Source organism: Pleurodeles waltl, chromosome 2_1 (genome assembly GCF_031143425.1).
Source record: "Pleurodeles waltl isolate 20211129_DDA chromosome 2_1, aPleWal1.hap1.20221129, whole genome shotgun sequence".
In the NCBI taxonomy this organism is placed as follows: domain Eukaryota; kingdom Metazoa; phylum Chordata; class Amphibia; order Caudata; family Salamandridae; genus Pleurodeles; species Pleurodeles waltl.
In genome coordinates, this window is record NC_090438.1 from 103,751,077 (window position 1) to 103,764,771 (window position 13,695).

The window sequence follows — 13,695 nt, forward strand, 5'->3', positions numbered from 1 at the left end:
GCTATGTGGGTTCACCTTAGGAGGTCGAGGATGAGCCTGGCTGCTGCTTTCTGGGTGATCAGCGGTCTTTTCATGAGGTATTTGGTGAGTCCAGCATACAGAGAGGTTTCCGTAATCTAGGCAGCTGGTGACGAGAGACTGTGTGACGGTGTGCCTGGTGTCGATGGGGAGCCACTTGAAGATCTTCGTTAGCAATTGGAGGGTGCAGAAGCAGGACAATATTGTATTGCCCTGGTTCTTCGTGTTTGATTTGTTGTTGATGACGACTCTTAGGTTATGGGCATGGTCTGTCAGGGAGGGAGGTATATGGGCCCTGGCCCCTAGGAGTCATCCCAAGGCGATGAGGCATTTCCGAACAGCAGGATTTCGGTTTTGTTGGTGTTGAGTTTGAGGCACTTGTCCTTCATCCAGTCCACGATGCTGTTCATGCAGAGATTCAAATTGGCCTTTGCCGTGAAGTGATCCTTGGATAGCGAGAGGATTAGCGGTGTGTCGTCTGCGTAGGAGGTGATGTTTAGTCTGTGGTCTCATACAGTGTTGGAGGTGGTGGGGGAGTCTTATCAGGGTTGAGGAGGGTGGGGCTGAGTGAGGATCCTTGGGGGACTCCGCAGATGATGGACTTTGGTTGTGAGGTGAATGGCTGGAGTAGGATTCTCTGTATTCGTCTGGAGAAAAAGGAAGCAATCTATTGATATCTAGCCCCAGCTGTCAATCACTATAACAGAGGGATAGAAACCACCATGTGCCAAACTACATTGAAAGGTAAGGACATCATCATACTTGCTACAGATTCTGTGCCCCACAATCTCTATACCGGGGAGTGCTTCGAAATTAACAGGTAATATGGTGGAATGAGGCTTTCTCGCAATAACTGTGCATAACATTCAACAAGCCATAATTAAAGAAATGTCAGGATCTTCGTCTGTCCTCTTATTCAAACCTTTTCTTTACCAATGCTCTCATGTAACTTTGATTGTTTAGTGTGAAATATTCTGTTTCCTTTTGTAGTACGGTTCACATTAGGTATAAAAAGAATCACATTAGAATATAACACTGTAGTCATGTTAGTTTTTTTTAAATGTAAAAAGGGTGGTGAGCTGATGTGAAAGACAGAGTGCAAGGACAGGGAATGCAGGAGGATCAAAGGCACTCTTAGCAGCAGATCACAGGAAAGCAATTATTATGAGACCATATATACGGTAACTTCTCAATGGTAGACGGGAAATAAAGAAAGGCATCCCTAGGTTTTCCAATGCACTGAAATGACTGCTCATTAGGGGTCTGGCTTCAATTGCCAGATGTTAACTTGAGCATTTTATCTATGCATGCAACTGAGAGAAGGGGCATCCTAGCAGCTGGTGCCCAGCAACCGCAGCACCCTCACTCACTTAGAAAACTCCAGTGTGCTGTGTCACCAATAATGATGTAACTGAGCATCCGAGGTACAATGATGACTCAGTCTTGATATTCAAACTAAGAACAGCATCATAGGGTGCATATCACAACCAACAAAATGGCAAAACAGTATATTTTGCAAAGATTTTTGACCCTCTCCAGGAAGTCCAAGCACAAGCTGAGGCTGTCTATAGGATTGAGCTGACACTGGTAGAAATAAAAGAAAGTAACTGAGCGGATTTACGCCTTCATGGTAGCCACTGAAATATAAAATTAAGTCATTGTGGCACTCAAAAAGTTTTTTAAATTTCAGTGAAAATGGGGTCTGCGTTTTAACCTAGAAGAACGTTGAAAGGTATTAAGAAGTCTTTTTAGAAGAGGCGACAGGGGCAGGGAAGTTGTTCGGGAGAGCTGGGCCATACATAGATGGAAGAGGGACTAGACAAAGGAGTAACAGAGTCAACCCTTTTAAGGTGTGATACAAATACTAACGAGAAGACCTGCATGCTGGGGGGTGAAGGACCAACATAGCCATGTGTTAGGACCCCTTCGACAGTCCCACTTTGAAATCTACTCCTTGTTGGCACTGGCTATTTATCAGCGCAACACGCCTATTGGGAGTATAGCAACCCTGTGTTTTAAAGCTTCCACTGAAATATTTACAACGTACCTGACTGTAAAGCATGCCTGAATGAAGGCAGAACTTAAAACTCTTTGGAGAACAAAATGCTTGAACTTAATATTTCATAATGCTGCGTTGGGCAACAAGAGCTTTAAACTCAATCAACTGCGGCCAAAAGGTCAATCTGGGGATATCCAGTGAACCGAGAGGTGACACGGTTTTTAGGGAAATGCAACTGTTAGCATCCTACCCCACCATGGGCCTAACCAGGGTGCCTTGCCGCTCTTTCCAGCGACTGGAGGCTGGAAGAGGTCCTAAGAAGCAACACCACATGGACACCAAAGTACAGGGCGCCTTGTGGTCAACACCAAGCATCAGAATCCTATAGCACCGCTATAGCACGGTCGCCAGGGTTGAAATATACCAACCCCGCAAACCGTTTGGACCTGTAAAAATGCTGGTTTGAGCACTGTAAATAAATGTAAGCGAAAATGTGGTCAATAGGCCACTTCAGGCCTTGCTCAGAATTTCAATAAAAAAAAAGAGAAACTAACTGTGCTCACCGTTTCAAAATGTGTTCTTATGGCCCTTGCCCGAAAACGTGTGCATGTTCGAACCGTTGAGTGTAAAAATGTTTATGGAGGTCACACTTTAACTATCCTGGCTTACTTCTTTTGAAACCCTGCTTTTTCTGCAACCTCTGAGTCCGACCAAGGCTGGGGTACTCTGTGTGTCTATTCACTCAACTACTATATCTAAACTTCTGGGAGCTATCCTCATACGTACATTTGTCATATAGTAGAGTACCTTTTGGACACAACACACTACATGGGTTATCTCTATTTTATTTTTGACTGCATTTACACCCCAAATGGGCTCTTGCATTTTACTTGTGAAAAATGTTTGCTTCCCGGTAATTCTAACTCACAATTAAGTGTTTTATCTATACTTGCAACTACCGGATGGTAGTGAATCTATACGTTGTAAGAGCTCCAATCTGTCTTTGTTTCCAGCCTTGAAGAAGTCCGTTGAGGATGAAACACGTGTTGGCTGTTACCGAACTCTCATGCATTCGTCATAACAAATGGACACTAACACTGTTGTATAAATATTAAGGTTTCACCACTGAGGTCTAACAATAAATTCCTCTACGAAACTACAAATCTCGGATCCATGACTTAGGAGTGCCCTGGTTGCTCTGTTCTCCTTACACTTTGCATTTTCGAACCGTTGAGTGTAAAAATGTTTATGGCAGTCACACTTTAACTATCCTGGCTTACTTCTTTTGAAACCCTGCTTTTTCTGCAACTTCTGAGTCCAACCAAGGCTGGGGTACTCTGTGTGTCTATTCACTCAACTCCTATATCTAAACTTCTGGGAGCTATCCTCATACGTACATTTGGATCTTGCAGCTAAGGCTGCTTCGGGTGATCAGCAGCAGAACCTACAAGCTTTCTCTGGAACTCCCCAGCAGTTGCTTGGGCCTCAGCTTAACCTGCCATCACCCGTCACTTAGATTTCTGCTATGGGCCTCGTTCCAACTTTAAACCCATTTTGTGGGCTTCCAGACCTTGCGTTCATAGTTGCTCCTGAGAATGCTTCTTTTCCATATTACCTTTAATGATATTTTTGTCTTAATACTACCTTGGACTTTGTCAATCTGTACCTACACTCCCTGGTTAGCCTTCTTCCCAAGAGTTCAACATTTAATTCCTATCTGCATATATGGTTTCATTCCTTTCCGACAGAGCCAGTGGAACTGATGCTGGAAGTCATTAGTCGAGGTATCCTCAATGGGGCTGTTTTCAATTCTGAACCACCAGTAGGCTTAGGAATCACACAGTACACCTGATTATCTCATCAGCATTGCTCTTACAATCGGGAAACAAACTAGGCCGATCTCCTGATTGCTACATCTGGCCCTTAGATACAAAGTAGACTAAGGTTTTTCCCCATTCTGTGTCTATGGGAAAAAGCATTCGTACATATGGCCCTAAATTCTGACTTCTTTATGGATCGCTCCAATTCAAAAGCCAGGTTTATAATTTTTTTTAACATTAGAGCTGGTTGTCGAATACCTCTCGCAGATAATAGTGTCCTATCCTTTAGGCAGGACCAACCAGGTGTGTACCTCATGTCAGACCTGGTGTCAGACCTTCTCGCACACACTGTTTCCAAATGTAAGCCACTGGGTTGGCAGCAGGCAGACACATACATATTCATAATGAGTTTAAAGGTCGATTATCAAGCCCACACTGGAAAGGAATAATTTTCAAGCCACAGATGCCTTTTCAATACTGAACAAATATTCATCCAGAGCATTCCAGCAGGGTTTATAAACACCATGTTATTTTACCTTTACGTAAGTGATATCCTCTTATTGTGTTTATCAACAGAGGTGAACTGAACAATTTGCGGCAGGACAACAAGATTACCAAGCTCACCGTTTCATGTATTCTAGCCCACAGATCCGGATCAACATCTGCATTTAAACCTTCTGCCTGTCTTTTGGTCTGTTGTCCCATTCACTTCCAGGTTAGAGAGTCCAGATGCCAGTAAGCCGGCCTTGGCGCTGTTGATCCAACCTTGGGCTGCTTCATCGGGGCTTCTGTTTTGTACTGATTCTGCTGCGATGGAATGGCTTCCAACCTGTAATTTACAAAAATGGAGATAGGTTCACACCACATGATTAAACATTCCTGGATAACACAGTATGCAATTATTTAAAGAAAACAGAAACTAGTGAGGCAGAACGTAACGCTCAGTGAAGCTTATGATACAGCCTCTCATAACATTTTGAACTTTAAAAAAATATTTGTAAAACGAGTTAAGTCTCATACAAAACAAGTAAGTTTAACGTCAACAAAAATATGCAAAATCTATGCTGCGACTCTCCAGATCAAGCACCCAGAAATCAGGTTTTCGAAGTTGTAGAGTTTGTTGTCTAAAAACCTATTAGATAGCTATTAGAGGTGGCTTACTCTGCATAATACTCCAAAATAATACTGGGAGTAGTAAGTATGGACTTCACCTCGCCACGAGATAATTAGTCTACATCTGTTTAGCTACAGCACTGACTACTGTCATATAACAAAGTAACTACTGATTTGCACTGACCATACTGGTCGTTGTCCCAGCTACTATTCAGCTGCGGTTAACAATGACTACGCCGTAAACCAAGTGAATGAGTGAGTCTTATTCTAGATGGACAGCCCAAGATTTGTCTTTTCTCACGTTTGAATAAATTCACCTACACTGCTCTTAAAGCCAACCTGCAGTGCATTATTAGTATTCAGCATTCTAAGAGTACGGTTGTGATTTAGATTAAAAAAAGATTTGCAATTCTTCCCGCTTACCTAGATGTGCTTGTACTGGAACTGTATCCGGCAACCCATTGAAGGCCAGTTCCAAATGTACTCTGACTTAATAAGTATGTTTACTTGAGTTTACATCGAGTTTGGAGACAGAAGCGCCACTACTTGTCCGGTGGGGCCACAGGCCGGATATACTCGCTATTGGACATTTGTTACCACCCTCAGGGCCTTCAGCAGTGAAAGGAACCCCATGGGCAGAGACACAATTCATTGAATTCACTATGATTTTGCCTAGCAGCAGTAACACAATATTTTCACCCATTAAGCTTCACAAGGGATGGGGAATCACTGCTTTACACAAATCAGGTGGTCTAGAACCAACTTTGTAATCACTGAAAACAGGTTGTCACCTTGATGGTTTAATGTCGGGGTAATCTGCCCAGGCCCTTCCCAGAAGAACAGCACATCCGGAGGCAATCAGCAGTTTATACATCCAGTCCAATGTGGCTTATCGTTCGTTAATGGATATTTCACCGGCAGGTATTCCTGCCAGGATCTTACACAATATTAACAGAAGTGCTTCCTATGTTATTGGGATGCAAAAAGCCGTACACTTGTATGCCATACATTGCAGAAAGGTAATTATCGTTTTTCTTTTAATCTGTACCACACATTGTGCCTTTTCATCCAATCTCATTATCTTGGCATATAATTATGTTGCTGACCGTCCAATGCCACCCACTAAATAAAAAAATAATAGAGTTTTGTAATGCACCCATCTGGGACGTTAATGCCACTTCACATTGAAGGGTCTTTCTTCTGGTGAAGCTACCTGTGCAGAATATTTGTGAAATCCAATTCAGTATCTTGTGGTTGGGGGTGTAGATTTCCGATTATTCAAAGCGCAGATCAGGTTCCTCCAATCAGGTGATGGAGCTGGAGCATCAGTGAGTGGAAGGTTCTACGGAAATCCCAGTTCTAGAAGCACTCCAACTCCATACCATGACAAGCTTAGAAAATGAGGCAAAGAGCTTTGATGTGGACTCTGTTCCACGGGGAACCAGTGGAGGGACTTCAAGGTCTATGCAATCAATAAGCCACCTCATGATACTGCACAAGGACTAAAAACTTCAATGTCACTTCTATAATAATAATCCATAGATCCAGTCTCGAGTTGGCGGTCATCAGGAGCCATTTTCGATGTTGTCTGCAATGGTATGCGGTGGTCTTCTGAAAAGACTACAGAAAATCATACTCAAAACAGCCAGAATGGTTTGCTACTGGATTGTGAGCATGATAGAGTTATCCAGTCAGCCGTATTTCATCTTCTACAGCCCAATAGTTCCTGCATTCTTTAAGGACTGCTAAGGTTGACGCTACTGTCAAAGCATACCTAGCCAACGCTACTGCTCTAAATATTTAGGGTTTTTCATTTGCCAGACATAAACCCAGCAAGTGATGATGAAAGAAAATAGCCAAATGGTGCTATGAAAAAAAGCTACAACTCCATTTGATTCTTGGGTGATCTATGTTGGCACCCTATGGCCAAGTAGATAGTTTTCAAAAATCTGACCTTCAAATGTTTGAAAACACCTGTCAGATGTATATGAAGGACAGAATGTGTCCCTGTGCACAGAGCATCTCTATGTGCAAAGCCTGCTGATGCTGCAATCATTCTTAAATCAAGGCATAAGTAGAGAGATGATTATAGGTTTGCCTTTTGAACCCCAGTTGAGGAAGATAACCTTTCCATTTGACCTCATGTCTGACTCTGAGATTTAGAAAACATTTGACAATGAATGAGACCCTTCTGTTTTTATCACTTACTGTGTTAAACTCAAATATATTCAATCCATTCATCACCAACAGATAATTTAGTTGACGGTCTTCAAACTAATGATAAAAACAAAAGCAATTTGCTTTCTCTCCTCCAAGAGGAAAGTTGTTGATGGGAGGATTTAATCTCACTCGCTCCCAAGGTAAACTGTCTTTCCTAACATCTTCCATAACAGACGGACAATTTGTAAAGTCCTGCATTCCAGCATAAAACCATCTGGACAAGATAAGGACCATACTAATCCCACCTTCTGAACATCTGTCACCTTTATAACATACTGTTAGGCTCCCAGAATGTACAAATTTGTTGCTGGTCCATGTAACAGAAGGTCACACGCAACTCTTTGCATGAAATGGCGCACTAGAGTTTTTTGAAACTGTGCTTGTAGCTAAACTATTTCTCACCTTGAAGGACAAGTTACTTCTTTAATGCGCCAATTATGATGTCTTTTGCAAAACATCTCTCTCGTTTTTGTTCACATGGCTTGTGATTTGAATTAAATTTCCCTTTAATTTCATCTCCATGAAATAAGACTCCGGCGTACAAAGGGGGGATTGAATCATACTGATCACTCGACACCACATTTGCATTGTTGTTTCAAAATGCTGCTTGTGGAGAAAGGTTCTTAAAACCTGCAGGGAGTCCTCCTATTGGCAAAAGAAGAATATCTTCTTATTTATATGCATAGACCACCTAGAGGAGTCTCTTTTCATTCCCTGAGCTGCTTCAAATAGCCATGGATGCGCAGGTTTGATACTGAAACCTGAAGAAATCGGTTGGCAATTTATAACGATTACAGAGAGACCGCGAGGGAAGAGGGGGTGGTGGTGTTTGCGCAAGAGAGAAAGCCATGAGACACAGAGGGGAGATTTCCTTGGTTCTCGGGGTGTCCTTGTATAGCCTCAGTGCTTTAAATGGGCAGGTACTGTCCGGTACTGAGTACCTGCACTTCTTTAACTTGGGGGGGGGGGGGGGCACCTGCACTTCTCTGCACTGCTGTTGCAATACATTACTTTAGATGAGTACCAGCAGTTCCCAGGAGCAAACAGGTACTCTGAATAGAGAGTACATGCACTTCTGTAATTTGGGGGAGGAGGGTGGGGGGGACATCTGCCCTTCTCTGCACTGTTGCAATACATTACAATGGATGAGTACCAGCACTTCTCAGGAGCAAATAGATACTCTGAATAGAGAGTACATGCACTTCTGTAATTTGGGGGGTGCGGGGGACACCTGCACTTCTCTGCACTGTTGCAATACATTACAATGGATGAGTACCAGCACTTCTCAGGAGCAAACAGGTACTCTGAATAGAGAGTACATGTGAAGAACCGGGAAAGGCAGGCTCACCTCTCCCAGCGGTGGAGGGGACACCCTAGGCCTTCAGGGTCTCTTACCAGCAAAGAACACAACAGGCGGAGTCACGACTGATGAGGAAGAGAAAAGTTTTATTAGCAAAACAGATAATAGCTCGAGCTGAGCACAGTGTCCCAGGACAGTCTGAATGACTTTCCTACGGAGGCTGGCTGCTTCATTCTGCAGCGTACAATCTTATATAGTTAAGCTGCCCCCCTTCAGCCAGGAAGCCACCCCTCCATATCTGGCGAACACAAAAGCTTCAAACAGTTCTCCTTTTAACCCGAGAGCATCCTGCTGACGTACATACATTTGATTAGTCTTTCCTGCTTGTACTCCCACTGTCTCGGGAGTATCCTGCTAATACACGGCAAAGTGACAGTTCATTTGTCAAATGTCAGTCTTATCACAGTTGGTTTGATAATTTACGAGGATATCCCTTGCAGGAGGCCCCTGGAATGCGGTGGGAAGAGGTACAGTTCTGTTCGTGCACAATGATAAGAAGGATACAGCTGTGGCTCGGTATCCTGAAAGTCAGCTTGGTTAGATAAGTGGAGAGGCCCAGAGAAGGAAATGGTTTTAGACAAAAACTGAGTTCACAGGGAAGTCAACTTACACAGTTTTAAATGAAGAGTCAGCTTTGTCGAGCACATGGCAATATTAATGGAATACGCAGAAATAAAGTCTGAGGCAAATACATCTCGGATTATTATTTAACACATGCACTTCTGTGTTTCCATTTAAAGCACTGGAAGCCTCCATCAGAAGCTGAGGTGTGGAGGGGGCAGGCGGCCCCATCATCGGACAGAAAACGTTGCCCACTGAATTAAGAGGCAGGTGACACTTGCCAGGGCCTGTCTGCTGGGAGCTCAGCACGGAGGGGCACGCCTAGAGATGATCTTGGGTGGAATACACCCTTTGGAATGCTGTGCTGTATCAGGATGCTGTGACTACTCTAAGCGCCGCCTCCTTCCTTGTCATGATCGTCTAGACCTGATCATCAGACCCCGGGGAGCTGGTAGGCGATATCCCGGATTTAACCTCGTTGGCTCTCGGTCTCTGGAGACTCAATCAAGCTGTCCTGTCACCTCCAGCCCTTCCAGTGCTCGCTTCTGCCTGACAGATACTTGCATAATTGTGCTCTAGCAGGCCTTCCTGGAAGTAAATTGGCCTGCAATACAATTCTTTAATTAAACCAATGAAATGCTTTTAACGAGCACACGTCTAACTGGGTTATGTGAACAAACCTCTTTAACTGGATTATTTTGATGGTTCGTTTTCTATCATGAGCGTTGCAGGACAAAAAGGAAAAACATTTGCCTTTAGATTTATTTTAGCAGAAGAAAAGTGCCCGACTTGAAATTAAGAGGGGCCTCTAGCCTCAAATCTAGGTAAGTATTTTATTGTGCGCACATGGCCTTGTGGGGTGTAGGACATACAATTATAACAAGGTGCAATGCGATGATATGCTTGCCTCCTGACCTGCATTCATGTCCCCTTCCCCGCACCACTCCTCCCTCAAGTCACTGTCCTAAATCCCACACTCAACTGTCCAGATCTCATATAAGGTTTCAGACTAATTGCCTCAAATCTATGTTGAATATGAAAAAAGGCTTCCAGTGCGTCAATTACAGGCTCATCACATTGATTTACAGATCTGAATTGTGCTTCCAAAACCCTTTTTTTTTTTCTCCAGTAATTTCTACTACACCTAACAGCCACATGAATTGCACCAGCTTGCGAACATTGTTTTTTTAGCTCATCAGACAGGAATTCTGTACCCAGAAGCCAACAAATTTGAGTTCTGGATCAAATGACAAGTGCAGTTCTGGGACATGTCCCAGATAAAATATTGTTTCCAAAATGAATCATATTTGAATTGTGCTTAAATAAATTACCCAACGTGAACCGCGCTGCCACAGTCCATCTCGCAGTTTCTGGAACGGGCCAGATGTGCTTGTGTTCCCAAATATATCTGATGAAAATCATTAACGTGTCATGCAGCAAATATGAATGGTGACTCCTGACTGAGCCAGATGTCAACCCAATTTTACACTTAGCACAACAATCGAAACGAGGCCGCGGGTATTTGATTGGCTGTTTAAGGCTGTGCTGCCGCCTCTGGTCACTTGCACGAGGTTCACTTCTGAGCTGCATGAATGACTAACGTGTTGTGAAGTCTCACAACCCTTTGGATAAATTAACCATCTATTCTTGGTGCCAGGAACTTCAGATGGTACCGTTGACCATAGGTTCAAGCCTTCGCAAGAGTGACTGCATAGAATATGTATTTTTATTTTTTGGCCCTCCTACTTGGTGCTTGCTGAAGCTCTAAATATTCTGTTTCGAGGGGTCAGGGCCCGGCCAGATACCTGCCTCACAAGCCGCAAGGAACCTACACGTTTCCGATCCCGGCCTGTGATCCCATCAGGCTCCGGTACCCGGAAGCAGCAAACCCATCCCAGGGGGCCCCTAGAACGGGATCTGTGCTGGCAATGCAAGTGCCGGCAGTGACACAAAGCCGTGGTTCTGTGTGTGGCCTGGCTGACTGTGGCTCCTGGGTAGGGTGACCAGATGTTGAGGAGCAAAAACCGGGACAGGTCAGACATAAAAGAAGGACTAACGACTTTGCACTCACTTTTATATCTGGCCTGTCCCGTGTCTTTTGCGTAACTTTGTGAATGTGTGCCTATATGTGTGTGTGTGTGTGTGTGTGTGCCTATGTGTGTGTGCCTATGTGTGTGTGCCTATGTGTGTGTGTGTGTGTGTGTGTGTGTGTAAACACACACACACAAATTCACAAGACTATACATATAAAATTAGCTATGGCTTGGCCTCCCGCCCTCCACCCCCAACCCGACACCCACCCACCTCTCTCTGTCACTGTAAAAATGGAAAAGGCTGGACATCAGAGAAAGCTGTCACCCTAAGTTGTGACAGGTTTTGTTACTGTATTTAGCAAACCGTGTGTGTGTTTGTGGAAATGTGTTCTGGCTCAAATTCTTACTTAAAGTCACTGAAGTTCGCCAGTTACAGGTTTTTTTTGTTTTAATTTAAGTTGTGCAACAAGACATACAGCTGGATATGGCAAAGTATTATTGAACTGGCAGCGGGTACAAAGTTATAAACAAAATGACAAAGGCTGTGGCGGTTACAGTCAGGGTGACCAGCAGTTCAACAGCAAATATAACCCCCCTCCCCCCTCCCTGGTAGCTGTATAAGTCAACATAATGGCACTTGAGAATCTGCTCCCTAGTGAACATGCAAAACTCCAGTTAAACAGGAAGAGTGGGGCCCCCGCTGGAAGAGGGACATGGGCTTACAAACACCCGCTCAGCAACATATTAATGACTCTACTTCGAAGGGCAGGCCCACCAAGTCACAGTCATCCACCGCATCACCAGTAGTCTCCCCCGCTGTCCCCCCTCTCCATATCTGCGCTAGCCAGGTGAGCTTGGTAAGGTTTCCAAATACCTTTAAGGCGACTGTCAGGTGGAAGCAATTCCCTCTAGCGGTCAGACTGCGCGTTGCAGTGGGCCGTGTCAGCTTACCATTCCCTCAGCATTGGGAGAGGGCCCAGCGCACAGCCACCCGGCATCTCACTAGCAGCAGGTCAATAGCTACCAGCCGCCCCCCCCCCACCAAACTCCCTGTTGTGCCCCAACATCGCCAACAAGGGGGTGGGCTCCAGTGTCTCACCAGTAATAGCTTCCAACTCTCTGAATACAGTCCGCAAACCCCCTGTATCCCAGGGTAAAACTGTGCCACATGTGCATATCCTGCCTCTCCTTCTCCACAGCAAAGGCAGGGCACGCATCGTCGCGCAGTCCGTTTCTATGTAAACGAAAAGGCATATAATACAGGCTGTTTATGTACTTAAAGTGTAAGAGTCCATGTCAGCCATTCAGTGAAATGGTTTGACTACTGATCAGCAGTACTGCCATTGCTCATCACTAATTACAGTCACCAGATCTCTCTGCCACTCGAGGCGAGTCTTAGTGACTCCAGGTCTGTGCACCTCCTGTGCTGACGCATAAATCCTGCCAACCAATCAGACAGGGGTCGCTGACTGGAGGAGGGAGGACCAAGCCAGTAATTCCAGGGCCTCTAGTGTGTCTTCGCTTAGTAGTTTATGCAACATGTGACATACTCTATAATAATGTAATTGAACGCTCCCCCAACTTCCTCCCACGTGCACACTGCACCATTCCGGAAAAAGTCCCCCATGGTAGCCACACACAGTGTTCCCAGTGCATTGACATCTCCCCTTTCCCAGACCATAGGAAACCATGAGCAACAGACCAAGGAGATGTGTGGTGAGTACAAGAAAGATCCAGCCTGCGGCTCTAAGAGGCACCACCACAAATGTACTGTAGTATTCAACGAGTCAAAGAAGCCATGATGTCACACCGGATCCTTAAACTATGTCTGCAGCAACGTGAGTGGGTCTGCACCATTGTGTTCCAACCACAGATGTGGCAAATCTGGTGGACCACGGATCCAATAATGAGCAAACATACACTGCGCTGCTTTGTAACAGGTCTCCAAATCAGGGGGATAAGGGATACCACATATTGTATGGCAGGTTAAAGTCTCCCAACGCCCCCTGTGGCTGCTCTCATGCCCATGCTAGATGGATCATGAATGCCCAAAGTTTATAACACACTGCTGGTGGGAGCAGCATCGGAATATTCTGAAACAGGAATAAAAATCTAGGTAACACCACCATTTTCATAATGGCTATCCGCCCCATTAGTGACAAAGGCAATCTGATCCAACATTCTACCGCCTCCTAGAGCTTCTGCATTACTCTGCCTAAACTGTCACGCATTACGTCCTCCAGATCTGTGTGCACCTTCATCCTGTGCTAGCGCACCGACTCTGTCGACTACTGTAGGGTGTTATCTAATCACATCTGTGTCACAAAAGGGGTAAGAGGAAATGTTATGGATTTGTCCCAATTCACTTTGAGATTAGAGTGTCCCCCAAACCGTACCACCTTGAGGGATTCAGTTCTGGACTGCGTATGCAGAGCAGTGTGTTGTCAGCATACGCTGAGATGATTAAGTTGTAACCTGGAAATTGCGAGCCCCAATGTTCATGATATTCACAGAGTGGGCAGGCCAAGGGCTTGGCCACCAGCATATATAGCAAGAAGGACAGGGGGCAGC

The 13,695-nt window shown here is 44.7% G+C and overlaps 1 protein-coding gene across 4 annotated transcripts in view; it reads right to left on the reverse strand.

Moving 5' to 3' along the window:
• Positions 1-13,695, reverse strand: part of NEXMIF (neurite extension and migration factor) — an 801,617-nt gene that overhangs the window by 510,647 nt on the left and 277,275 nt on the right. For all 4 annotated transcript variants that reach the window (XR_011199139.1, XM_069210975.1, XM_069210943.1 and 1 more), the window contains exon 2: positions 4,462-4,666. The gene's annotated coding sequence lies outside the window, so the exon portion shown is untranslated. The remainder of the gene's footprint in view (positions 1-4,461; positions 4,667-13,695) is intronic.